The following is a 12,909-nucleotide window of genomic DNA, read 5'->3' as shown; positions in this document are numbered from 1 at the left end:
CTACCTGAGGACGTCCGCACCAGTTTCCCGAGCGCAGACCGTCCACCCCTGCTATTCCTCCCTGTTCAAGTCTCTGAGGACGCCCACCTGAAGGAGAGGCTCCTGTTACCCTTCCTCATAACCCTGACTTCTGCGGCTCGGATCAAAGGTTATGGCTGCGCATTCATGTGCTTGGTGTTGGCCGCCTCCCCACCTCTTGCTCTGTTGCCCAACCCCCGTCAGAGTTCGGCACGGCACCCGGAGCTCCCCAGCGGAGGCCGTCATGGATTCACGCGCAGTTGTAAGGAGTCGTACAGAGAGATTCTGTGCACGTTTGTCCAGTTTCCCCCTAGTAACCTCTCGAACAACTGCAAGTACGGTGTCACGGCCAGGGTTACGGCCCCATCCAGACACAGGGCGTCCACCTCCAGCGGGGTCCCCCTTGAGCCCCCTCCATTGCCCACCCCCACCCTGACCTGCCCTGCATCCATTTCTGCCATCTCGGGAACGTAAGTGGGATCGTTTCCATGTGTGCAGGCTTTGGGCCGCCTTTCCCTCTGGGCAGCGCAGTTCCCTGGAGACCCACCAGGCTGTTGCCTGGGCCAGGAGCTTGCTTCTCTCTACCGCCAAGTGAGTAGTGTTCCACGGTATGGACGCACTTGTGTTTGTTCACCTGTTTGTGGACTGAAGACAATCTAACACTACTGTATCTAGGGTTGTTCGTGTGGCCCTGGGTATGATGACCGACCTGCACTGAAGTTGGACAGACTGGCAGGATGCTCTGAGACGCTGTACCCTTTCCAGCCTGCAGTTCCAGCCAGCTTTCCGCGGCACCCACGGGCGGGGGCTGGAGGCCTCACTAAGCCTGCAGAGGGGTCCTCGCAGCTGCTGACAGAGGTGACGCTCCCCATTGCCTGCCCGATCTCCACCAACATCGCGTGGGAAGACACTGCCCCATTGCCACTGGTAGAGGACTCCTTACTCCACTGGGCTTTGGGGTGGGGGCTCCTCACTGCTCCCCGCATGGCCCCCACTGCCCTGAGAGACTGAGGGGCTCTCCCTGAGATCACGCTGGTGGGGCTGGGCAGCCTTGCTAAGCCTTAGAGGTGGAACCGAGGGTCTTTCCTGGAGGGGAGCCGGGGGTGCAGGGTGCGTGTTTCTGTGGCTTGACTGGAGCAAAACAGCCACAGTCTAAACGCTTTCTGTCCCCCAGGCTGCCCCTTCCTGGTCCTTTGCCCAAGAGAGCAGCTTCTGCCGGTTTGTGGGGTTTTGTCTGTACCCTCTGGTGTGTCTGGGTAGCCAGATCTTTGCCTCCAAATCTGGGATGCAGGAGGCCAAAGGAAAACCCACTGCACTGTTCCTCGGGTCCCCGGTCCCCAGACAGCCAGCCTCCATTTCTGTGCTTCCAGAGCTTTCTTATAGGTCTGCTGGGTGACGTCTGGGTGTTCCACTTTCCTCAGGGGGCTTGGAGGCGAACTGAGAAATGTGCTCTACTCTGTCTTCAGAAGCACAAGGCTCCGAGACTTGCAGGAAGGGAGCCTCCTGGAGGCAGGAGATTTTGTGCATGCCCCTCATGGCCGCGTCCCAGTCTGCAGAACCGAGCACATACTGGACACACAGTTATCTTGGGCCGCAACCCAAGCTGAAAATGTACTTCTTGCTCATTGTCTTCCATTTTCCGTTTTCTTCCCTGTTTTTAAAATAAGAATGTTAGAATTTAACAGTAAATGGAATATCATTCACAAAATGGAGGGCAATTTTTACTCGTCTCCTAATCAGGAAATTTAAAAATCTTCCCAGAATGTAATGCTCACTCTTACAAGCTAAAAGTTAATTTCTTTACCTTCTCCTCTAATCTCTGGAGGTAAATATATCTATATAAATTAATCAAAATGTCTTTGTTAAGTACCTCTCTGCATGTCGCTCCACCATGTGATATTAATAAAGGCGGGATGGGCGTCCCCAGACCCAGCGACTGCCAGTGTAGGGCAGCTAACAGTCGCTTCTCAAATAAACCTGACTTAGCTTCTCACTTTGGATCCCAGGTTCAGTGGCCACGCCCATGCTCGTGGTTTCGGGGTTCCCCTACGCGCCCAGCACACTTAGCGCCCCACGGAAGCAACCCGTCTTCCCGACGGAACAGCGGTGCTCACCCGGGGCTTTCTCCATAACCAGCGAGGAGGGGCCCTCACGTTATCACAGGAGAGAATTTCACAGCTAGAAGGAATCATGGGATCTTCTCAAACAACTTGTTCTCAGAGAAGTGACAGTGGCGATGAGACAGGTGGTTTTGATGGTCACAGACCGGTGTGCCCCACGTCAGCTAGGTGGGCAGTGGCCCACAGGCCCGCTCCATCCATCAGAGTGGTCCCTATTTCCAGCAGTATAAATTCCAGCCATGTGTGGATATGAGCGCTTGTATTCATCTGCGGGAGGGATGGAGCAGGCTCAGCTGGCATCAGCTCTCCCATAAATATGCTTCAGTAACAAAACAGCACATACAAGGGTAATCTGTGTCATTACAACATGTGAATCATTAGGTCCTGCTCAAATCCATTATGGGATAGATCACATCAGCCTCAGATTTTAGGATGTTATTATCACTGTTGTGAAAATTCAAACCATATGGAGCAAAACACTTTTGCCTGTTTTCAAATTGGCCTCAGACACTCAAAATGGCTTTTCCTGTAAAACCCAGACTCCAACGGGATGTGAACCTTATTGAAACCTTGCAAGGAACATTGTTTTGAGTCTTTGTAGAAACCATTGCGCAATAGGCTGTGTGCACTTTTTTTCCTTTTCTGATCAAACAGTAACTGGACCTTTCGGTAAGCCTCCATCCTTTCTGGGTAGGAGTCCTGTCTGGTGGACTTGGTATCATTGAAGAGGCATTGAAATCCCCATTGTTTGCTTGGTCGCTTGTTGGTTGTGTTCTGTTCTGCTGAGACGCTGGGAAAGGAGAATCGGATGAGGTTCAAACCAGAGACTCGCAAGTGATGTCCTGAGAATGGTCCCCGTTGCTGTCAGTGACTTGGACGTTCTTGGTAGTTAGACACAGAGCCACAGAGACAGAGGGACAGAGCGGTGAGTTCTAAGACCCCCTGCTCCCCTCCCTCTCCGCCCCTCCCTCTCTTCTGCGGAACTCAGGCCCTGTCCCTGCGCCGTGTGCGCATGCGTGATGGGGCTGGGACGTTTTGGCTGCCCTTTCGCGGCCTCTGTTGTCTTCTCGGGGGCTCAGTGGGGTGGACAGTCTGTGCCGGGGCAGGACATGCCAACAAATTGCATCACTTCTGCCTGGGTGACCAAGGACAATGACATGCCATATGCCAGCGGCAGGAAATGAATGGGGCTCATGACGCCGGCCCCAGGCGCTGCAGCCGGCGGTCCTCAGAGGCTGCGGGAGGGGAGGGCTGCGGGCAGGGGAGGGGCGGGGGCAGGGGAGGGGCAGGGGGCAAGGCTGCGGGAGGAGGTCTGCGGGCTGGGGAGGGGCGGGGGGCAGGGGAGGGACGGGCAGGGGAGGGGCAGGGGGCAAGGCTGCGGGAGGAGGGCTGCGGACAGGGGGCAGGGCTGCGGGAGGAGGGCTGTGGGCAGGGCTGCGGGAGGAGGGCTGCGGGCTGGGGAGGGGCGGGGGGCAGGGGAGGGACGGGCAGGGGAGGGGCAGGGGGCAAGGCTGCGGGAGGAGGGCTGCGGACAGGGGGCAGGGCTGCGGGAGGAGGGCTGTGGGCAGGGCTGCGGGAGGAGGGCTGCGGGCAGGGGAGGGGCGGGGGCAGGGGAGGGGCGCTGGGCAGGGCTGCAGGAGGAGGGCTGCGGGCTGGGGAGGGGCGCTGGGCAGGGCTGCGGGAGGAGGGCTGCGGGCAGGGGAGGGGCGGGGGCAGGGGAGGGGCGCTGGGCAGGGCTGCGGGAGGAGGGCTGCGGGCAGGGGAGGGGCGCTGGGCAGGGCTGCGGGAGGAGGGCTGCGGGCAGGGGAGGGGCGGGGGCAGGGGAGGGGCGCTGGGCAGGGCTGCAGGAGGAAGGCTGCGGGCTGGGGACGGGCGCTGGGCAGGGCTGCGGGAGGAGGGCTGCGGGCAGGGGAGGGGCGGGGGGCAGGGGAGGGACGGGCAGGGGAGGGGCAGGGGGCAAGGCTGCGGGAGGAGGGCTGCGGACAGGGGGCAGGGCTGCGGGAGGAGGGCTGTGGGCAGGGCTGCGGGAGGAGGGCTGCGGGCAGGGGAGGGGCGGGGGCAGGGGAGGGGCGCTGGGCAGGGCTGCAGGAGGAGGGCTGCGGGCTGGGGAGGGGCGCTGGGCAGGGCTGCGGGAGGAGGGCTGCGGGCAGGGGAGGGGCGGGGGCAGGGGAGGGGCGCTGGGCAGGGCTGCGGGAGGAGGGCTGCGGGCAGGGGAGGGGCGCTGGGCAGGGCTGCGGGAGGAGGGCTGCGGGCAGGGGAGGGGCGGGGGCAGGGGAGGGGCGCTGGGCAGGGCTGCAGGAGGAAGGCTGCGGGCTGGGGACGGGCGCTGGGCAGGGCTGCGGGAGGAGGGCTGCGGGCAGGGGAGGGGCGGGGGGCAGGGGAGGGACGGGCAGGGGAGGGGCAGGGGGCAAGGCTGCGGGAGGAGGGCTGCGGGCAGGGGAGGGGCGGGGGGCAGGGCTGCGGGAGGAGGGCTGCGGGCAGGGGAGGGGCGGGGGCAGGGCTGCGGGAGGAGGGCTGCGGGCTGGGGAGGGGCGCTGGGCAGGGCTGCAGGAGGAGGGCTGCGGGCTGGGGAGGGGCGCTGGGCAGGGCTGCGGGAGGAGGGCTGCGGGCAGGGGAGGGGCGGGGTGCAGGGGAGGGACGGGCAGGGGAGGGGCAGGGGGCAAGGCTGCGGGAGGAGGGCTGCGGACAGGGGAGGGGCGGGGGGCAGGGCTGCGGGAGGAGGGCTGCGGGAGGAGGACTGCGGGCAGGGGAGGGGCGGGGGCAGGGGAGGAACGGGCAGGGGAGGGGCAGGGGGCAAGGCTGCAAGAGGAGGGCTGCGGGAGGAGGGCTGCGGGCAGGGGAGGGGCGGGGGGCAGGGTTGCCGGCAGGTGCCCCTCCACTCCAGGAATGTCAGCCTTGCAGCTCCAGGAAAGCCACGGGGACGTCACCACCCTGTGCCCCCTGCACCAAGGGAGGCAGAGAACAAAAACACTGTAGGCATTGCGCCCCGGGCGCTCTCAGCCCTGCTGCGCAAACAGAGCACCACCCAAGCCTGCCCCACCGCCACCCCACTGCCTGCGGCGCACCCCGGCCGCCGCACAGCTCAGCGTTGAGCCCGACCTCTTCCGCAGAGCACGGCCGGTCTCCATGGTGGAAGCCGGGCCAGCGGTCACCGAGGAAGAGCCAGGTCCCGCCCACCTGAGATGCTAATGAGCGCCCCGCAGGCAAGGGGCTGCCCCAACCCCCCTCGCCCCCGCATCTGTCTTCAAGCAGCCTTGGGAACAAAGAGGTGGCAATCAGGGCTCCCTTCTTTATGACCACTGTAACTAGTGTCATAATCGGAGTTGGGTCAGCTTGGGGCACCTCCCTGGCAGAGACTCACTTTTTAAATAATAATAATAATGGTCGGCTTGTGTTGGTCTGATTTTAGAAAGCCTTGGGGGATCAATAAAGTCAGCCTTGCAACAGCTTGGAGACAGGCTCCATGAGAGGCTTCCTCAGGTGGAGCCACCAGAGTCCAGGCGTGAGTGTGACACTGAGGTTTGACCCGAGTGCATCAAGCCCGCGGCAACTGTATGCCATCCACTAAGACCCAAAACAGGACAAATGGTTTTGAAAAACTGAAGCAAGGACCGGAGATGTGTTTCTCACTTGCCAGCATTCTGACAGTTCATTGGTGACATTACCAATTTACCTTCTCTTGGTCCCAATATTCATTCAGTCAACACACCTTTTTCTTCCTGGTCACCAACTCCCGTCTGGAAAGAAATAGGAGCTTAAAGAAATTACATCCACTGTCGTGGACCCTGGCACCACTTTCTCATTTCCAGTTGGTTTTATAATAATGGTAAATACAGATTTTCCTGGTAATAAATGCATTTTAAATAAAATCACATCATTTTCGGGGCGCCTGGGTGGCTCAGTTGGTTAAGCGACTGCTTTCGGCTCAGGTCATGATCCTGGAGTCCCAGGATCGAGTCCCACATTGGGCTCCCTGCTTAACAGGGAGTCTGCTTCTCCCTCTGACCCTCCCCCTCTCATTGTCTCTCTCTCTCTCTCTCTCTCTCTCTGTCATTCTCTCTCCTCAAAAAATAAATAAAATTAAAATAAAATAAAATCACATCATTTCCATTCTAAGCTAAGCTCTGTACTCATTCAGAGGTGGGGGTAACCCAGAGAACGATCATACCCTCACCTCTCGCGGCGGGACTGAACAAAGGAGCTGCGTTCTCCTCTGCTTCTCAGGCCTCCAGGATGATTTGACCCCCGTCTCTCGCGGGCACGAAGGCGCTATGGCTCTGTGCTGGGGCCTGCTCGGGTTCCTCCTCTGTCGGAGCTGCCAGGAGCCCTTAGCGGGTCTTTCTGCTGCTTCCTCCCTGTGGGGCTTGCTCCAAGAGGAGCCATTTTGCCCTTTGTCACAAAGCCTTTGTCCTTGTCCAAATCTCAGAAGTGTGCGTCCCAGAGCAGCGGAGGATCCAGGAGGCGCACTGCACAATGCAACCCGGCCGTGAGCACCCAGGTCCAGGCGTGTGGGCACCCGGTGTGAATACCCCTCCACCCTGCAGGAAGCACTTAACCACAGGTGACGTGCACTCACCCGCGGGCACAGAGCAGTCCACGTGGGGCGCGCACCTGCACGCGGGCCAGGATGAGCCCCATCAGCCCGCGCAAGCGCATTCAGAACTCATTTACTTGTAGCACGATGAGTGTGGGGATATAAACTCTTGATAACTTAAACTTCCTCCTTGAAGAGTTTTTCCCCCATAGGTGCTCTGTGGAAATATGTCTAAAATGAGGTATATGCTTTCTTGCCTTCTGAATGAGGATGCTCCCAAACGTAATTTAATTGTGTTGTCATGAGGTGATAATGTCAGTGAGTCTAGACTTGGCAGTTTATAGTTTTGTCCGCCAGCTTTAATCGTTCTTTCTTGGCGGGGGCGGGGGGGGGGGGGGATGGCATGCAGAGTGGGGCTGGGAAGGCTACTGGGACTCCCTGGATGTGCTCTAGCCTCTAACACCCTCCCTGCTTCTCAGGCGTCTCCAGGCAAGTCAGCGCGGGGCTAAGCCTGTTCCAGATGCGTGCAGTGAGAGTAAATGGGCCCTGGGGCACCTGGCCGGCCCAGTCGAAGAGCCTGCGATTTTTGACCTCCGGGTTGTGAGTTGGGGCAGCGTGTTCGGCATAGAGACCACTTGAAAAAATTAAATCATAAAATTTTTAAAAAAAGAGCAGACAGGCCCCGAGTGAGAAGTGCAGAATTCTCCCCAAGGTACATCAGGAGGCGTATCACCAGCTCTTTCCACACCAGAGAGCTTTGTTTAGTTTTTCATTTCTTTCCTTATTATCTTCTGCATCCTGGAGGTTTGCCAATGGAGACAGTGGGCTGGTTTTAACCTCCGTCTCTTCCCTCCCATCCTCCCCTCACGCTGCTCTTGCTAACCTCCCTGGTCCTCCCCCAAAATGGGCCCTGCCCTGCCCACAGCACCAGCACATGGCCGGGTCCTCCTCCGCTGGCCTTGGGACCCCCGTGACCGCATTAAGCAGCTCCCTGATTCACAGCTGAACTGTACCCTCTCACGTGGTCCTCTGGCCGCATGTTAGTTTAGATAGGTTAGTATATTTATTTATAATTTAATCAGTAAAAATAGTTGCATTTCCTTGTTACAGATCTGCTGTGTGGAAAAGTAAAAAGTAACTTTTATTATTTTCTATATGATTTCATCTTGACTTTGAGTCCCTATTCTCAGTGAAAGTGGAAAGCTCTTGACCTTGCCAACAAAAGGAGGGTCTTCTTTACCAGCCTCTCGGAGGCCCTCTGCCCTTTGAGGTCTCTCCCTCCTTCCCTGCCCCTTTCCCAGGTTCCTTCTCTTCCTACTGCCTCCAGGCAAAGCGCCTCATCCCCAGGACGAGGAACACTGCCCACTGGCAACGCAACCCCTCCAGTGTAGTCTGTCTCCCCAGATTCCTGCCTAGGTGCCTGCACAGGCTCTCCATCAAGTAGGCTGGTGTCACCTGTTATGGGGCAATGGAGGACATTCTTTTGCTGACACTGGTCGCTAATGACCATGGACCTCAAGTGGCCTCTGCAGTGAGAGCCCTGTGGCCTCCTTAAGTCAACCACAGATCATTTGGCCCCACAGCCTTGTTAGGATTTCCACCGCATCACTGGAGGTGGAAACTCTTGAGATGCTTATTCAACATCATTCTGGAATGTGCAGGACCTGGGAGCCCACCATTGGGCACCTCCAGCTGGAATGAGATCCTTCCCTTGGTGGCTCAGTCTCCTGGGGTATGCCCTGGTGAGCAGGGCACTGGTCCTGGCATTTCGAAGTTTCCGCAAACCCATCTGCTCACCTTGGAGTATGCCAAGTTGAAGCATAACACAAGGACAGTCAGCTTCTTTTCCTCTCCTGTCTCCCTCAGCTTTTCTACTCCATCCCAAATTCCTCCTGCCTACTCCCAAGTTAGCCCTCAGGGCTTGCAAACGTTCTGCTCTGAGAGTCTTGATAAAACTCATTTTTAGGGCGCCTGGGTGGCTCAGTCGGTGAAGCGACTGCCTTCGGCTCAGGTCATGATCCTGGAGTCCCGGGATCGAGTCCCGCATCGGGCTCCCTGCTCGGCGGGGAGTCTGCTTCTCCCTCTGACCCTCCTCCCTCTCATGCTCTCTGTCTCTCATTCTCTCTGTCTCAAATAAATAAATAAAATCTTTAAAAAAAAAAAAAAACCTCATTTTTATCTCTTAAAAGCCCAACTCCCAAACCTTCGACCTTGCCGTGGAATTTTAAAGTCTAACTTTGAAATCCAAAGCTAAGCTTACACCACCTTCCCCACGGGAATAACAAATATCTGCCCCTATGCTCAGCCTCAGGGCTGCAGGGCCGCATGGAAGGAAGAAAAGACGACTCCACGAAAGATGCATGGGTTGATTCTTCAAGCAACCATGCCCTGCTCCCGACATCAGAAACGTCCACTGAAGGAATCAGATTGACATGGATTTGGATCTAGTTGTGTCACTTACAAACTTATTCTGCCATTAGCAAGGTATCTTGGTTTTCCAGGCCTCAGCTTACGCAGCTGGACATAATGATAGTGCCCACCTATTGGGACTGTTGTCTGGACTTGGTAAGATGAGGCACACAGAAGTGCTCCTTGTGTTAGTATCAAGGCAGTGAGCACCACGACCAGCCTGAGGACTCGGGTTGCATCTGAGCTTCCCAAGGTACACACTCTTATTTCAGGATTCCAGTCAGGTGCCTTCCAGACTGCCCGAAGGCATGAAATTGGCCCATTTTAGATATTTTGCAGATGTGCTAAATGTGTTAAAACCAGTCCACTGTCTCCATTATAAGTACAAACTTTTGTGGAATAAATTCCATGCTGCCACTTGGGCTTTATAATCAAATTTTTAAGACCCTGGCTTCACATTTGTTCAAGTCCAATCCTTTTGGATTTTTTCCTTTTGATATGATTATCCTTTTCCTTCCAGCCATTCATCAGCCACAGATTTACTGGGCCAGAATTTAGTTCTTCAATAGTGAAACCATGCTGTTCTCACTGTGGAGGAGCTCACAGCTTTGCAGTGGAGACAGTAATTTAAATCGACGAGTGATGTCATGTGATAGATGCCTTATGGAGTGGAGTGATACCACATAGGCTAAAAAGAAGGACTGGTCGATTCAACCCAACACATTGAAGTTTGGGTGCAGTGACAGCCATTCATCTGGAAGTAAAGAGCATACGAAATAATAAGGACAAAAGAATGGAGACATGAGAAAAGAGGTAGTTTGGAGAATTGTCAAAAGTTCTGTAGAATGAAGTATCCCATTAAGACCAAGATGGAGAAAACTGGCATTGAAATGAAGAAAAGTCTGTGGTACAACATATGTATAATTATCAATAGTACAGTTGATTTTAAGGTACAGAGGAAAAAAACTGTGAGGTTAACTTTTTCAGAAGAAGAGCCTGATAACCATACGCAAGAGAATTAAAGCCAAAGAAACAAGTTGTAAACAATCTTATAATGGCTCAGTGAGTAAAAAATAACAATGATGAGGAAAAGAGAATGAGGAGGAAGGGACAAGACTGGAAGAGATTTAGTAGCAGAACATACACATCAGTTACAAGTGGGGAGTAGCAGAAGGAGGTAAGTCAAGGACCACGGGCTCCTGGCTTTGATCCCACAGTGAATGGAGCTGCAAAAAAAACAGAGAAGCAGGTTTGGTGAGTATGCACATGTGTGCATGTGTATGCATGTAATTATGACCGTGTGCATGTGTGTGTGTGTGAGAGGGAGAGTGTAGGCTCTGTTTAAAGGTGTCCAGTTAAGCAATTTTTTTTAAGTTCAGAGTTGAGAATAAAGATGTACATTTGATTAGAACTCCAGAGCTGGATAAGATCACTGCATAAAGTAAGAAAAGAAAGAAAAAAGAAAAGAAAAGAGGCTGGGAAAACATTTTAGAGTGTTCTGAAAAGAAATTCAGTGTTCCAAGATCCTAACTGGAAAATTCCACAGGAACACCAGGATATGAGAGATACCAGACCACTCGGCAGAAATTTTCAAAGGAAACTTTTGAGACTCGCTTATATGACTCTTATGTCTCTTACCCAGATGGAGGTTATCAGAGTGTCTAGCAACTGATGATTTGGAAAGGATTTTGTTAGGATTTTTTCACAACCACATTTCCAGGGAAAAGGGTGGGGACTACTTGTCCCTTCATCTCAGAGTCAATGGGGAGGGACTTCATCAAGACCACTATAAAAAAAAAACACTGTTTCATTTTGTCTTTTAAGAAGAAATTGTGATGTTGGTCTAAGGAATGGATGGTGAAGTTTTCAAAACCTAATAGTGGAAAAAACCAAATGACCAATTAGAAAATGGGCAGAAGATAGGAGAAGACATTTTACTGAAGAGGACGTACAGATATCAAGCAAGCGCATGAAAAGATGTGCAGCCAGCAGGGAGATCTCACTGCACACACGTTAGAAAGGCTTGCACAAACAACATCAACACTGGTGAGGATGTGAAGAAACTGGATTGCTCAAAGATTGCAGGGGGGAATGTAAATTTGGCAGTTTCTCAAAAATCTAAAACTAGACTTCCCCTATGACCCAGCAATGGCCCTCGTGGGCATTTACCCCCAGGGAAATGACAACTTACATGCACACAAAAATCTGTACATAAGTTTTCATAGCAGCTTCATTTCTAAGCCAAAAACTAGAAACGACCCAAAATGTCCCCGAAAGGGTGAATGGTTAAGTAGATGGTGGCCCATCCAGGCCATGGAATCCTACCTCACAGAAACCAGAACTGCTCTGGATACACACGCATGGGTGGACTGCAAGGGAATCGTGCTGCAAGAAAAAAGCCAATGTCAAAGTAGTCATCCGGTATGATTCCCTGTATAAGCCATTTTGAAATGAGGAGATTGTAAAGATGCATAAAAGATTAGGGGCAGGTCATGTGCAAGGAGCTGAGCTGCAGTGGGAAGGGTCCCCTGGATGGGGACATTCTGCTCTCAGTTATGGTGCTGGTGACACACATGCACAGACCTGGTAAAATTGTGCGGGACTGAACATCCCACACACCCACACACACACACGTGCGTGTGCAAAACGGGTGGGACCCAGCGGGAACTGTCCAGGTCGCGGGGCTGCTCTGTAATTGCACAAGATGCGTCCTCGGGGGTAACTGAGCACAGGGCACAATGGAGTCTCTCTGTAGGATTTCTTACAACTGCACAATTATCTCAAAATTAAAAGTTTACAAGATAGAGCATTTTTTGAAGTTTGCAAATTAAAACCACAATCATTAAGCTATAATTGATTAAATAACTATGTGTTACAGGCTTTTATTATAAAATTCCATTTGGTAGATGAGTCATAAAGATTTTAACATAATGAAACCTAACAACTGTGTATTTCTATAAAACACAAAGCAGAGTTTTGACTAGGTTTAAAATTTTCAGGGAGGTAGAGAGAAATGTCAAAGTTGATAAAGGTACAAATACATGATTAAGTCTTTTTTGTAAGATAGAACGAAATTTTATATAGATACTTCTTAATATTTGACTATTAAGAATTGTCTACATTCTGCTTGATGTTTGATACAGTTGTGATTTGCATACAGTTTTTATTTTTTGTTGAAAATAAAAGCTAGATAAGTTCATAGTTTTACCAGTTCCAGCAAGAGCACTGCCTTGACGATGCCCATCGGCCTCTGGGGTCAAGGCCCTAACGAAGGGAAACACTAGAGAGGTCTGAAGGAAAGAAAGTAACTCTAAAAAAACCAAAGGTGAGCGATTAAGTGAAATACAATTATTAAGTGATTTAAAAATTATAAATTATAATAAAAACTATTAAAATATGATACAGTGATGTCAGATTTCAAAAGTATATTTTGCTGGGACGCCTGGGTGGCTCAGTCGGTTAAGCGTCTGCCTTCGGCTCAGGTCATGATCCCAGGGTCCTGGGATCGAGTCCCACATCGGGCTCCCTGCTCCTTGGGAGCCTGCTTCTCCCTCCGCCTCTGTCTCTCTCTCTGTCTCTCATGAATAAATAAATAAAATCTTTAAAAAAAAAAAAAGCATATTTTGCTGTAGCCTGGATGATTTTTCATGTTAGAAAATCAAGAGCTAGAACATCACCAAACATATTCCACCCAGCGTCCTTGGCACTTGGCATTCACTTCTCAGGTTGTGGAGAATCACACGGGTTGCCAGGAAAGCGTCCTCTGAGGTCCTGGTTTCAGGCCTCACGGTGAAGTAGTGTGAACGTGGCCTTGCTTCCCTCATGTTA

The sequence above is a fragment of the Mirounga angustirostris genome, unplaced genomic scaffold, assembly GCF_029215605.1.
Source record: "Mirounga angustirostris isolate CCGP_5_RB_7025 unplaced genomic scaffold, mMirAng1.0.hap1 SCAF_14, whole genome shotgun sequence".
Taxonomy (NCBI): domain Eukaryota; kingdom Metazoa; phylum Chordata; class Mammalia; order Carnivora; family Phocidae; genus Mirounga; species Mirounga angustirostris.
This window is presented reverse-complemented; position numbering follows the sequence as displayed.